The following is a 16,163-nucleotide window of genomic DNA, read 5'->3' as shown; positions in this document are numbered from 1 at the left end:
TAGCAGCCCTGTAGAATTTCATAGTAATACAATAATTATAACAGAATATAAAACTTTAATATTAATAAAATATACTGTTGATCTAAATCTGATGAAATGGCTGCCTGTAATCTATAATAGCTATATAATATCCACACCAAAGCTTCTAAAACTAGAATAATAGTGCCCTGTGGCCTTTAATGCTAATAGGTATTCATACTACAGTATTTAAAGCTGATACAATAGCTGAATTGTGGTCTTCCATATCAATACAATGTCAATATTATAGCATATTGAACTAATTTAGTAGCTTCCCTATGACATTTCTATGCCAATATATTATCTAACCTGTTCACTTTAATACTAATATGATATTTGTACTGTAGCCTCTGAAACTGATATAATAGCTAATTTATCATCTAAAAGTAATATAGTAGCTGCCCTGTAATTTCAAAACTATTACAATTTTTATAGTATAGCATCAAAATTAATATAATAGCTTTCCAGTGGCTTTTATATTAATATGATATCTGTGCTACAGTATATCCAATAGTAATAAAATAGTGGCACTGTGGCTTTAAATACTAATGTGATATCCATGCTACTGCAACTCAAGCTAACATAATAGAAGATTTATGTCTTTTAATCTTACTATAATATCCACATAATAGCATATATTACATAATAGATGATTTCTGGCTTTAAATATTAATATTATATCTATAATATAGCATCTTAAATTAATATTACATATGTCCTGTGTCCTTATGACAAATATTATATCCATACTGTTGGATTTAAAACTAGTATAATAGATACCTTGTGGACTTTAATACTATGCTATCCATACTTTAGCTCCTAAACTTAATATAGTAGCTGCTTGGGCCCTTTAATATGATATGTAATATGATAAACATATTTTGCTCTTTAAACCTAAAGTAATAACTGCTCTATGGCCTTTAGTGCTAATATAATATACTATGAAAAACTAATGTAATAACTTCCTTGTGTCCTTTAATATTGATAGTATAGCATTTAAAACTAATATGATAGCTGCCCTCTAGACTTTAATATCATAATATTCATACTGTGACCTATAAATTTAATACAATAGCTGTCTTGTGGCCTTTATTACTGGTTTGTTATTCATACTATAACATGGAAAACTGATTAAATAACTGTTCTGTGATCTTTAATATTAATATGATTTCCATATTATAGCAAGAAATGATATCAGAGGTCTTTATTACTCATAGATGCAAACTATAATATCTAAAACATGTAAGTAGCTGTGCAATAGAATTTAATACTAAGTGACATCCATGCTAAAGCATGTTAAACTAATAGCTCTCCTGTAGCTTTTCATACTAATATTATAACCTCTAAAACTGATGGAATAGATGTCCTGTGGCCTTTAATATTAATGTTACATCATTCCTATAACCTATGAAGCCAATTTAATAAGTTTCTTATGAAATTTAATATTCATTTAATATCCATATTATAAATCTAAAACTGATAAATATAAATATGTGATAAATATGTGCTTCATATAAAACTGGTGAATAGGTCCTATAGTATTAATATGCTATTGTATCACCTTAAACTAATATAATATCAGCTTTGTGGCCATTAAACTAATATGATATTTATAGGATAGTATTAAAATCAATATACTGTCATGTTGACTTTAATGCTAACATGATATCCATACTTGAGTATCTAATAGTACATAATTATTGACCTGGAGTGTTTAATTCTAAAATGATATTCATATTGGAACATCTGAAACTGACGCAATAGTTGTCCTGTGGCCTTTGATATTTCTATGATATCCGTCCTATAGTATCCAAAGCTAATGAAATATATTAGCTACCTGTGGCCTTTAATATTAATATAATATCCATACTGCAGCATTTAAAATAATAGATGCACTGTGGCCTTAATACCATATAGTCGGTTTGGATATGCTCATGTGTGAGACAATGTAAGGAAGTTTAAAGGTGAAATGATGGGTTATGAGAGCCTTAACCCAAATTAGTAATCCTCTGACAGGAATTAACTGAGTGGAAACTGCAGATGGATAGTGTGTAGCTGGAGGAGGTGGGTCATTGAGGCTGTGCCTTTGGGGTACATATTTGCTGAGCTGAGCTTATGTTCATTGCTTCCTGATCACCACTTTCCTTCATCACACTCTTCTGCCCCGCCTTAAGCCCCAAGGAATAGAGTTGGCCATCTATTGGCTGAGATCTCTGAAACTGTGAGCCCCTAAATGAACTTTTCCTCCTTTATAATTGTTCTTGTCAGGTCCTTTGGTCAAAGCAGCGAAAAAGATGACTGAAATAATAACATACATGTCATAGATCTAAAATAAATACAATAGTTGCCTTGATGCCTTTAATGCTAATATGATATTAAGAGTGTAACATCTAAAACTGATATGTAATAGTTTCCCTGTGACATTTAATGTTAATATAATATTCATTCCATAACATTCAAAACTAACATTATAGCCTCCCTATAGACTTTTAGAATAAAGTAATATGCATATTAGAGCATTTCAAGCTAATATAATATCTTCCCTGTGGCCCTTACAGCTAATGTAATACATACTATTGCATCTAAAATTGATATAATAGCTGCTCTGTATCCTTTAATATCAATAGACATCCTTATTATAGCATCTTAACTTGATAAAATAGTTGCTCTTTGGCCTTAATATTTATATGATACCCATAATAGCATCCAAAACTGTTAAAATATTAGTCCTGTGGCCCTTATAGGTAATATGATATCCAAGCTATGTCTCCTAAAACCAATATAATAGCCATATTGTGGCATTTAACATTAATATTTTACCCATATTATGCCCTCTAAAACTAATAAATAGCCCTCTTGACATTTTAAGTAAAATATCCATATGATAGCAATAAACCTTATGATATAGCATATCCATATGATAGCATATAAAGTTAACATAATAGCTGACCTCTGGCATTTAATAGTAATATGTTGGGCTGGGAATGTGGCTCAAGCAGTAATGCGCTGACCTGGCTTGCACAGGGTGCTGGGCTTGATTCTCAGCACCACATAAAATAATGATGTTGTGTCCACTGAAAACTGAAAAATAAATATTAAAAAATTCTCTCTCCTCTCTCTCTCTCTCTCTCTCTCCTCTCTCTCTCTCTCCTCTCTCTTTCTCTCTCTCTTTAAAAAAATAGTAATCTGTTATCCAAAGTATAGTACCTAAACTAATATAATTCCTTTTACTAATAGGATAGTCATTGCATAGCATATAAAACTAATATAATAACTGAACTTTGGAGCTTTAATATTAATGTCATATGTAAACTACAACATCTCAAAGTACTGAAAGAGCATCCCTGTGCATCCTGTGCATTTGCCATTAATATTTTATCCATACTGTGGCCTGTTAATGGAATATTATAGCTCTTTGTGGCTGTTCATATTAATATCCATTCAATAACATCTAATGCTAATATAATAGATTCCCTATGGCCTTTAATACTAATTCAGTATCAATACTGTGACCCCTAATATGAAAATAATAATTCTCCTGTGGCCTTTTAATATTACATAATATTCAGTTATAGCAATTATATGAATATAATTCCTACCCTATGGCCTTTAGTACTAATATGATATCCATATCATAGCATCTGTTAATGATCTAAAAGAAGTCCTCTTACCTTTGTACTGTTATGATATTCATATTATAGCATCTAAACTAATACAATTGTTCTCTTATGACCTTTAATTCCTATATTTTTACCATAGCATCTAAATGTAGTATAACATCTCTGTAGCTTTTAATACTAATGTAATATTCTTACAATTACATCTAAAAGTGATATAATAGCTATCATGTGGTCTTTAATACTGATATTATATTCATGTTAGATCATTAAAAACTGATAGAGTAGCTTCCCTGTGGCTTTATTAGTAATACAACATTCTTATTACAGCATCTAAAATTGATAGCTGCCTTTAATATTAATATGATATCCATAATATAGTGCCCAAAGCTGATATAATATCTGCAATGTGCATTTCATAGCTAATATGACATTCTTACTAAAGCATTTATAAACATTATAAGCCAGGCGCAGTGGCACATGCCTGTAATCCCAGTGGTTTGGGAGGCTGAGACAGGAGAATTGTGAGTTCAAAGCCAGCCTCAGCCACTGTGAGTCTTTAAGCAACTCAGTGAGATCCTGTTTCTAAAGAAACTAAAAAATATGGCTGATGATGTTGCTCAGAGGTCAAGTGCCCCTGACTTCAATGCCTGACAAATAAATAAATAAGTAAGTAAATAAATAAATAAATAAATAAATTAAATATAATAGCTGCATAATGGTATTTAATACTATTATTATATCTATACTATAGTATTGAAAATGAATATTATAGCTTCTCTGTGGCCTTTTGTATTAATGTAACCATAGCATTGTATTGAAAACTGATATAATAGCAGCCCTGTGGCTTTTAATTCTATCGTGATATACATGTGGCATCTAAAACTGATACAAGAGCTGTCTTATTGCCTTTAATACTAATATAATATCCATATTGTAGCATCTGAAAATAATTTAAAAAACTACACAGTGGTGTTTTATGCTAATATGATATCCCTAGTGTAGAATCCTTACTAAAACAATAGGTGCCTTATAGCCTCTAATACTATTATTATATTCATAGTATGCCTTCTGAAATTGATTTAATAGCTGCACTGTCACTTTTAATATTTGTATGATATTCATACTATTGATCTGAAAGTAATATCTATTCTGTGGCCTTTGATGCTAATATGATATCATACTATGGCATTCAAAACTAATATACTGGCAGTCCATTGTTGATTAAAATTAATATATTATTCACATTATATAATTTAAAGCTAAAGCAATTGCTGCCCTGTGGTCTTTAATACAATTATAATACCCATACTATAGCATCTACAGCTAATATAATAGCTATACTATGGCCTTTAATATTACTGTGCATCAAAACCTAAAAATATTAAAATTAATAATAATGTGATTTACATACTATAGCATGTAAAACAAATTTAATAGCTATTTTGTCCTTTATATACTGTCTATATTATAGATTCTAAAACTCATGATAGATGCCCTGTGGTCTTTAATATAAATGAACTACTCATACTATACCATATTAATATATATATAATATATGTCCTATAGCCTTTAGTACTAATGTGATAACCATATTTTGCATCTATTACAAATGTAGTAGCTGCCACATGGCCTTTAATAGTAATATGATATCTGTAGGAGCTGGATTTATACCTCAGTGGTAGAGCATTTGCCTTGCACATGTGAGGCACTGGGTTTGATTTTCAGCACCACATAAGATAATAAAATAAAAAAAAGATATTGTGTCCATCTTAAAAAAAGAACACCTTTTAATTTGTTCAGAGTCAAATTAAATATGTGAGTCAAACTGGAGCTTAGGAAGGTGTGATTGTTAAAACATCATGACCACTAAATGCTAAATACTTTGCCCAGAGACAATAGGAAAGAAGACTTGAGTGCATCTCAGGAATTGGCAAAACCACCCCAGTTTCAGGCTTATAGATTTAATTTTTCTTTCTTTTTTGTACCAGGAATTGAACACAGAGGTACTTAACCACTGAGTCACATCCTCAGCCTTTTAAAATATTTTATTTAGAGACAGGATCTCATTGAGTTGCTCAGGGCCTTGCTAAATTGCTGAGGCTGACTTTGAACTTGCAATCCTCTTGCCTCAGCCTCCTAAGCTGCTGGGATTACATTCAGGCACCATCTTGCCTTGCTCAAAGTTTTAAAAATAAAAATTCCTTTGAGAAGAGACCAGTGAGGCACCATGAATGAAGAGAGGGGCCTAAGAGGTTATTTCACCATGCTTAGCTGCCCAGGCACTCAGCAGTTGCTGTAGCCATGGTCTTAGGAGGTATGTCTACTGCTCGAGATGGTGGCAGATCTTGGTATCAACTACATGGTGCTGTTTTTTTAGGTTTGCAAGACATTGGCATTAGGGGTTCATGGAGGCTCCCACTGGGATTTCAAAGGCAAACCTGAAAGGTCAGGAAAAATGTATTAGAGTTGCAATACCAGCAGGCAGCCCCTGAGAGGATGAAGAAAACTATAGTGGGTACTCCTGAGATTAAGAGATGCTAGTAATATGGATCATTTTCCAAGGAAACCCATAGGAATTGAACAGACACAAGTCAAGCTAGGCCATGTGGACTGCTAGTAACAAAGCCATAGGAATGGAGATGCACAATGCTATTTGCCCAAAATATGCTTGATGTGGAACTACAGATCTTGTTTGCCCAGCTGGATTTTGGTCTTGTTTTGGTCCCATCTCTTCTTTCTATGACCCTATTTATCACTTGTAGAATGGAAATGTCTAATCCATGCCATTATATATTGGATTATATAGCTTGCTTTGATTGTTATGGGGTCTCATGCTCATTTTTCCTTAAGTTTCAGAAGAGGTTTTGGACTTAGACTTTTGGGGAATACTGGAACTGTTAAGAACATGTGGACTCCTGGATATGAACTCAATGTATTTTGCATCCTGAGATGGACATGAACTTTTGGGTGCCAAGGGCAGAATATTATGGTTTAGATATGAAGTATTACTCTAAAACTCATGTGTGAGAAAAGGTAAGAAAGATTTAAAGGTGAAATTATTTAGTTATGAGAGCCTTAACCTAGTGAGTGCATTAATCCACTGATAGTGTTTAACTGGTTGGTAACTGTAGGAAGGTAGTGTGTAGCTGGAGAAGGTAGGTCACTGGGGGCATTTCTTTGGAGTATATATTTGTCTCTGGTGAGCAGAACTCTCTATCTGCTTCCTCTTTGCCATGTTCTGATTTACTTCCTACCTCTATACCATTTGGGCAAGAGCTGTGGAGTTGGTCTTTTATGGACTGAGACCTGGAAAATATAAGTGTCAAATAAAATTTTAATTCTCTAAAAATTGTTCTTGTCAGGAATTTTAGACATAATGGCAAAAAATCTTACTAAAACAATACTGTACTATCTATAAATAATATAATAGTGGCCCTTTGTCCTCTTATGTCAGTAATATAGCATCTAAAATTAATAGTTACCCTGTGGCATTTTATCATATAGCATCCAAAACTAAGATAATACCTGCAGTGACCTTTAATACTACTATGATATCCATAATATTGCAAGTAAAACTAATATTATAGCTTCTCTGTGTCCTCTGATATTAATGTAATATCAATAATGTGGTCACAGGGTAGTTATTATATTACTTTTATAGATCACTGTATGGATATTAATATTAAATGTAAGGAAAAAAGAGACATAGAAGATGTAGAGTCAGAATGACAGAATGGCAGAATGGTCAAGCTGCCAGCTTTATTTATATCAATAGGTTGCATTAGGTCATTGGCATCAGTAATATACTATTGTTTATTGTGTCATTTGGAAGGTTATGGAGTTAGCATCGTTATGCAGCTTATTCCTCAGTTACCTTCTACAGTTACAATATGCAATGTTAGAAGCTTTGTGTAGCTATCAATAAAGTTTGTTGTTTACAGTTACTGTTAGGTGGACAGGTCCAGGAGCATGGAAGCTTGGTGAAACATTTTTATTGTATAACAAGAGTGTTTCTTTATTCCCAGGAGCTGTGTGCCTGAGATCAAGGCCAAAGCTGATAAGACTCCAGCACAAAGCCTTCTAATGCAGGACATTGCTATAGCAGGTAGGCATCCCGTGTCTTTGCACAGAAGTTTTCCTAGCACCCAGGCATGTCTCGACTTGGCACAGAAACTTCCTAGCCACCAAGCATGCCACATTTATGAAGCCATCAGAGACCCCAGTCCCAAACACAGAACCCTTGTGGGCCAAAGGGAAGCTTTAAGGCCAAAGGAAAGCTGTTTTACATGCTATAATGTGGATATAATATTAGTTTTAAAACTGAAGAGCTGCCTGTGACCTTTTAATACAAACATGTCATCCATACTATGAAATTGTAATGGATATAATAGCTCCCCTGTGAACTTTATAATTAATATGGTATCCATATTAAAGCATCAAAAATTGACATAGTAGCTGAAATGTGTAATTTAGTGTTAATATTATATCCATACTGTGGACCTAAAACTAATCACATACCTTTTCTGTGGTCTTTCATATTAATACAATATCCATATTATAGCATCTAAAACTAATATAATAGCTGCCCTGTGGCTTTTAGAACTAATATGATATCCAAATTATAACATTTGCCAAGGACCCTTAATATTAATATGATATTGATAAACTAGCATCTAAAACTAATAAAATATTTGCCTGTGACCTTTAATACTAATATGATATTCACATATACCATCAAAAGCAATATATGAACTTGCCTATGGCCTTAAATATTAATATAATATTCATACTGTGACATAAAAAACCAATATAATAGCTATCCTGTGAATTTTTAAAAATATTGTTTTAGTTGTTGATGGACACAATACCTTTACTTTATTTATGTTTTTTAATGTGGTGCTGAGGATTGAACTCAGTGCCTCACATGTGCTAGGCAGGCTCTCTGCAAATGAGCCACAACCCCAGACCAACTACCCTGTGACTTTTAATAATAATATAACATCCATAACTTTTAATAATAATATAACCCATAAAACTAATATTGTAAATTCCCTGGGTATTATATTAATATAATCATTATATTATCATTATATTATTATTTATTATATCAATATAACATCCTTCCTATAGTATCTAAAACTGAATAGCTCTTCTATGGCCTTTAATACTAATAAAACATCCATACTATAGCTATTAACAGTGGCATAATAGTTTTCTTGCAGCTTTTAATAGTATACTAACATGATATCCATACTCTACCATCTAAATATAACAAAATAGCTTCCATGGAGTCTTTAATAATAATGTAATATAGTACTACAGCATCTAAAACAAATAAAATAGCTACTATCTTATGGCCTTACATACTATCTGATTTATATTATTAGACAATACTGACAAAATAGCTGCACTGTGAATCTTTAACCCAAACATGTTAGCCATATAATGGCATGTAAAACTGATACAACAGCTGTCCTGTGACCTTTAGTACTAACTTTATCCATATGATAGCTTTGAAAATTGATATATCACCTGCCTGTGGATTTAGTGTTAATATTTTATCCTTACTATGGCATCTAAAACTAATTTAATAGGTTCCCTGTGGATTTTAGTACTAATATAATATTAATTATATAGAATCTAAATCTAATACAATATCTGCCTTGTGATCTTTAATACTAATAAGATATCTATACAATAGAACCTAAAATTAACATTATAGGTGTTCTGTGGCCTTAAATACTGATATGATATTCATATTATAGCATCAAAATCGAATATAGTAACTGCCTGTGTTTTTTAATTCTAATATGATATGCATATTATTGGATCAAAACCTAAGATAATGGATGCCATGAAGCTTTTAATAATAAGATATTCATATTATAGTATGTGAAATGAATAGCTGCACTGCCTCCTTTATTACTAATATAATACTCATCCTTTAGCATCTAAATCTGATATAATAATTGCCTTGTGGCCTTTATTACTAATATAATATATAATAATATCTAATTACTACTAATATAGTATCTATAAAATAGTGTATAAGTGCAATGTAATAGCTGCAAAGTGGCTTTTATTATTAACTCAAACTCCATTCTATAACTCCTTAAACTAATAGCTTGTTGTGGCCATTAATATTTATAAAAGAAGTATCCTGTGGCTTCTAGTACTAATATGATAGGTAGCCTTGAATATTAATATAATATCCATATTATGAACTCAAAAACAAATATACTAGCTGCCCTGTGATCTTCAATATTAATATATAATCTGTACTATAGCATATAAAACTAATATCATAGCTGCTTTGTGGTCTTTAAGTAAGATGATATCCAAACTATATCATTTGAAGCTTACATAATTGTTGCCCTTTGGCATTTAATATTAATAGTATATCCATAACAGAACATATAGAACTAATATACCTTTAATACTAATACTGTATTTCCATTGGTATTAAAGATCACATTATGTATGTTATATTAATATTGAAGGCCACAGTTCAGCTATTCTATTTGTATTAAATGTGACTGGGTGGGTGTGTATATACTAATATTTATGACCTCTAATACTTACATAAAATCCAAAATATAGCATTGGAAACAGACATAATAGTTTCCCTATGGCCTTTAATACTAATATAATGTACATATCAGAATATCTGAAACTGATATAATGACTCCCCTGTGCCCTTAGTATTAATATGATATTCACACTATATCATTTAAAGGTAATGTAACAGCTGCTCATTGTTTTCCAATACTAACATGATATTCACATCATATCATCTAAAACCAACATAACCACTGCCTTGTGCCTTGAATACTAATACAATATTCATGCTATACCCAATAAAATAATGGCTACCCTTCAGCCTTTAATAATAATATGATGTGAGGATATTAGCATCTAAAATTGATAATAGCTGCACCATGGCCTTTAATATTGATATAACATCCATACTTGGCTTATGAAACTAAAATAATAGCTGTCCTTTGTTCTTTTAATACAAACACAGAATCCATACTGTAGTATCTAAAATTGATATAAAAATAATAGCTGCTCTGTGGCCTTTATAACTAATATGATTTCCATACTATAGTATCTAAAATTAATATAATTGCTGCTCTGAAGAATTTAAGATTAATACAACGTGCAAACTGTAGCACCTAAAACTACTTGCTGTCCTGTGTACTTTAACACCAATATGGTATCCCATATTATAGAATCAAATATTATACATTAAGTGTACTGTGATTTTAATAATTATATATTCATACTGTAGCAACGAAAGCTGATATAATATATGCCCTGTGATGTTGAGTAATTATGCAATAGCCATACTGTCCATAAAGTCTCTTAAACTAATATTATGGTGAGTCTCTGGCCTTTAGTACTTGTAAAAACATGTACACTTTAGCATGTCAAACTGTTCGAATAGCTGCTCTGTGGCCTTTAATATTAATGTACTATCCATATTACAGAATCTAAGGCTAATAAGATAGATGAACTTTAACTTTTTGTGAAATATATATGTATATATTATATTAACATATAATAATATAGTAATATATTGATGTATTTATTAATATGTTAATATATTTTATATATTAATTAAAGGTTTATATAACATTAACCTTTTAATGTGAAATATATATACATATATTTCAGTTTCTGAAACAAATGTAATATCTTCTCTGAGTCCTTATTACTAATATCCACAGTGTAGCATCTGATATCTGATATATTAGTTGCACTATGGCCATTAATATTAATATGATATCCATGCTACAGCATCAAAAGTTTAAAAAAATGTTGACTTTTGGCCTTCAATACAAACGTAAAATGTATACCATAGCATCTTAAACTACTATGAGAGCCATCCTATTGCCTATATTACTATATCCATAATCTGGCTTTTAAAACTGATGTAATAGCTGCCCTATGTCCTTTAGTATTACTGTAACATATTTCCTACATCAAAACTTGAAAAATAGCTACCCTGAAATTTCAGTATTACTGTAATATCCATAGTATTGCATCTAAAACTAATACAATATCTGCCCTGTGTACTGTGTACTGTAGCATCTAAAACTGATGTAACAGTTGTCCAATTGCCTTTGATATTAATATAACATTCATACTAGTGCATCTGCAACAAATTTAGAAGCTGTCCAGTCTTTTAATAATATTATATTCATACTATAGTATCAGAACTGATATTAAAGTTGCTCTATGGTCTTTCATATTAATGTGATAATCATACTCTTGCATTGAAAACCGATACCATAACTATCCTCTAGCTTTTAATTTAATGTGATATATATCATTTAAAATCAATATAGTAGCTGCCCTGTGGCATTTAATACTAACATCATATTCATATTGTAGCATCAAAAATGGATGTAAGAGCTGTTCTGTGGTCTTTTATACTAATATGATATCCATAGTGTAACATCTAACACTAGCATACTAGCTGTTCATTTGTCCTTATTAGTAGCATGGTATCCACATGTAGCATCTAAAGCTAATAAAATAGCTTCCCTGTAGCCTTAAAGACTATTATGATATCCACACTATAGCTTCTAAAGCTAATATATTATCTTCCTTGTGGCCCTTAATGCTTATATAATATACATATTACAGCCTCTAAAGCCAATGTGATAAACATCCTTTGGCTTTTAATATTAATATAATATCCATACTTTGGTCACAAGACTGAAATAATAACTGCCCTGTGGTCTCTAATATTAATATAATACATATACTGTGGCCTATTTTATAATATAATGGCTGTCCTGTGACCTCTAGGACAAATATGATATCTATAACATAGTATTCAAAACTAACAAAATAGCTGGCCCATAGTGATTATAATAAATATATTACATGTATTATAGATTCCAAAAGTAATATAATTGCTGACCTCTGGAACTTTGTACTTATATGATATCTATTCTGTACAATCTAAAACTAATATAATTGCAACAATGTGGCTTTTTATATTAATATAATATCCATACTAAAGTATATAGCTTTCCGGTGGCAATTATAATTTATACAATATAGGTATTATACATTTTAAAACTAATGTAACAGGTGCTCTTTGACTTTACTTTTAATATCCATACTATAGCATCTAAAATTAATATAATGACTGACCTGTGACCATTAGTACTAACATGATATCAATACAACAGCATTGAAACTGATATATTAATGTTCTGTAGCTTTTAATATTAACCTAACATCTTTAATATAGCATTTAATGCTCATATGATAGTTGCCCCATGGCCTCTAATATTAATATGATATAGATACTATAGGAACTAATTAATTTAATAACTGACCTGTTTCCTTTTTTATTAATATAGTACCTATACTGTGACCTCAAAAAGTAATTTAATTCCTATTCTATGTCATTTAACATTAATATAGTAGCCATAGTGTTGCCTTTAGAAATAATGTAATAAATTCATTTCTTGCTTGCATAATACACACAATATAGTATCTAAAATTAATACATAGCTGCACTGAGGCCTTGAGTACTCATGTAATATCAATACCGTGGCATCATCAATTAACTATTTGCCCTACAATCAATATTACTTGCTCTCTGGCAAGTAATATAAATATGATATTCATTGTATGCTATCTAAAATTAATTTAATAGCTACTGTGTTTTCTTTACTATTACTGTGACATCCTACTAGAGTATATAAAACTAAATAATAATTGGTGCACTTTGGCCTTTAGAATAGTGTAGCTTCTGATACTAATATATTAACTACCCTGTGGTCTTTAATGTTAACATTGGAAATTACAAAATATCCTTGGCTTTTAATTCCAGCATCTGAAATATAATAGCTGCTCTGTGGTCTTTCATTTTGATATAATAGTCATATTTTAGTTTCTAAACCGTATATAATAAGTGTCTTGTGACATTTAATATTAATGTGATACCATATAGTAGCATACAAAACTGATATATGCCTTGTGACTTTTATACTAATGTAACATCTTTATTTTTTTAAATTTTTTTAAAATATTTATTTTTTTAGGTGTAGATGGACACACATGCCTTTATTTTTTTAAAGAGAGAATTTTTATTATTTATTTTTTATTTTATTTTTAGAGAGAGAGAGAGAGAGAGAGAGAGAACTTTAATATTTATTTTTTAGTTCTCGGCGAACACAACATCTTTGTTGGTATGTGGTGCTGAGGATCGAACTCGGGCCGCACGCATGCCAGGCGAGCGCACTACCTCTTAAGCCACATCCCCAGCCCCATGTAACATCTTTAGTATGATATCTAATACAACTTGGGGCAGCAAAAGAGACCGGGGGGTGCTTTCCAGGGAACCCCAGCTCGGAATGAGGGACTCCAAAGTGCCACCAGGAAAGACACCCTGCCCTTGAGGCTCAGGGGGGTGAGAGGACGGGCACACATGCACAATAGTAGACGCTCCCCATCCTCTGCCACACCACTATTCTTGCTATTCTTCATCTGCTCTTCCTGTGCACAACATTAGCTAAAGAGGATGCCGAGATCTGCCTTCTTTTCATCATGAGCACCTCCGCCAAGGTGAGTGCAGGCTTCCAACTTGCTGGGTCCTCTAAGAGCAGGCAGGCCAGGAATAAGGGTTGGAAATAGGGTTAAGGTAAGAGTAAAGGTAAGGGTTAAAGTTTTGGGGTAAGAGGTTAGGGGTTAGAGGTTAGGAGTTAGAAGTTAGAATTTACAGTTTAGGGTTAAGGATTAGGGTTTAGGTTTAGGGTTTAGGGGTTGGGGTTAGGGTTAGGGTCAGGGTCAGGGTCAGGGTCAGGGGTTAGGGTCGGGGTCAGGGTCAGGGTCGGGGTTGGGGTTAGGGGCAGGGTAGGGGTTTAGAGTTTAGGGTTTAGGGTTTAGGGTTAGGGTTAGGGTTAGGGTTAGGGTTAGTTAGGGTTAGGTTTAGGGTTAGGTTTAGGGTTAGGTTTAGGGTTAGGTTTAGGGTTAGGGTTAGGGGTTTAGGGCTTAGGGTTAAGGTTTAGGGTTAGGGTTTAGGGTTTAGGGTTAGGGTTAGGGTTAGGGTTAGGGTTTTAGGATTAGGGTTAGGGCTAGAACTAGGGCTAGGGCTAGGGCTAGGGCTAGGACTAGGGCTAGGGCTAGTGATGTATTGTCATAGGTACCCTCACCTAGTGAGTACGTGAATATCTTTACTGTGCCTTTTCCCCATCATGGGAATACTAACCTAGTAATGTACTGTCATAGGTACTCTCACCTGGTGTGTACTTGAACATCTTTACTGTGCCTTTTCCCCATCATGGGAATACTAACCTAGATGATGTACTGTCATAGGTACTGTCACCTGCTGTGTACTTGAACATCTTTACTGTGCCTTTTCCCCATCATAGCATGAGAATACTAATCTAGTGATGTACTCTCATAGGTACCCTCACCTGGTGAGTACTTGAATATCTTTACTGTGCCTTCTCCCCATTATGGGAATACTAACCTAGTGATGTACTGTCATAGGTACCCTCATCTGGTGTGTACTTGAATATCTTTACTGTGCCTTTTCCCCATCATACCATGAGAATACTAACCTAGTAATGTACTGTCATAGGTACTCTCACCTGGTGTGTACTTGACCATTTTTACTGTGCCTTTACCCATCATAGCATGGGAATATTAATCTAGATGATGTACTGTCATAGGTACCCTCACCTGGTGAGTACTTGAACATCTTTACTGTGCCTTTTCCCCATCATAGCATGAAAATACTAACCTAGTGATGTACTCTCATAGGTACCCTCACCTGGTGTGTACTTGAACATCTGTACTGTGCCTTTTCCCCATCATGGGAATACTAACCTAGTGATGTACTGTCATAGGTACTCTTACCTGGTGTGTACTTGAAAATTTAACTGTGCCTTTTACCCATCATGGGAATAATAACCTAGTAATGTACTTCATAGGTACTTTCACCTGGTGTGTACTTGAACATCTTTACTATGCCTTTTCCCCATTATAGCATGGGAATACTAACCTAGTGATGTACTTCATAGGTACTCTCACCTGGTGTGTACTTGAACATCTTTACTGTGCCTTTTCCCCATCATAGCATGGGAATACTAACCTAGTGATGTACTGTCATAGGTAGTCTCACCTGGTGTGTACTTGAATATCTTTACTGTGCCTTTCCCTATCATAGCATGGGAATACTAACCTAGTAATGTACTGTCATAGGTACCCTCACCTGGTGAGTACTTGAACATCTTTACTGTGCCTTTTCTCCATCATATCATGAAAATACTAACCTAGTAATGTACTGTCATAGGTACCCTCACCTGGTGTGTACTTGAACATCTGTACTGTGCCTTTTCCCCATCATGGGAATACTAACCTAGTAATGTACTGTCATAGGTACACTTACCTGGTGAGTACTTGAATATCTTTACTGTGCCTTTTCCCCATTATAGCATGGGAATACTAACCTAGTGATGTACTGTCATAGGTACTCTTATCAGGTGTGTACTTGAA

Source organism: Ictidomys tridecemlineatus, chromosome 15 (genome assembly GCF_052094955.1).
Source record: "Ictidomys tridecemlineatus isolate mIctTri1 chromosome 15, mIctTri1.hap1, whole genome shotgun sequence".
Classification (NCBI taxonomy): Eukaryota; Metazoa; Chordata; class Mammalia; order Rodentia; family Sciuridae; genus Ictidomys; species Ictidomys tridecemlineatus.
Note: the sequence above shows the minus strand (reverse complement) of the source record.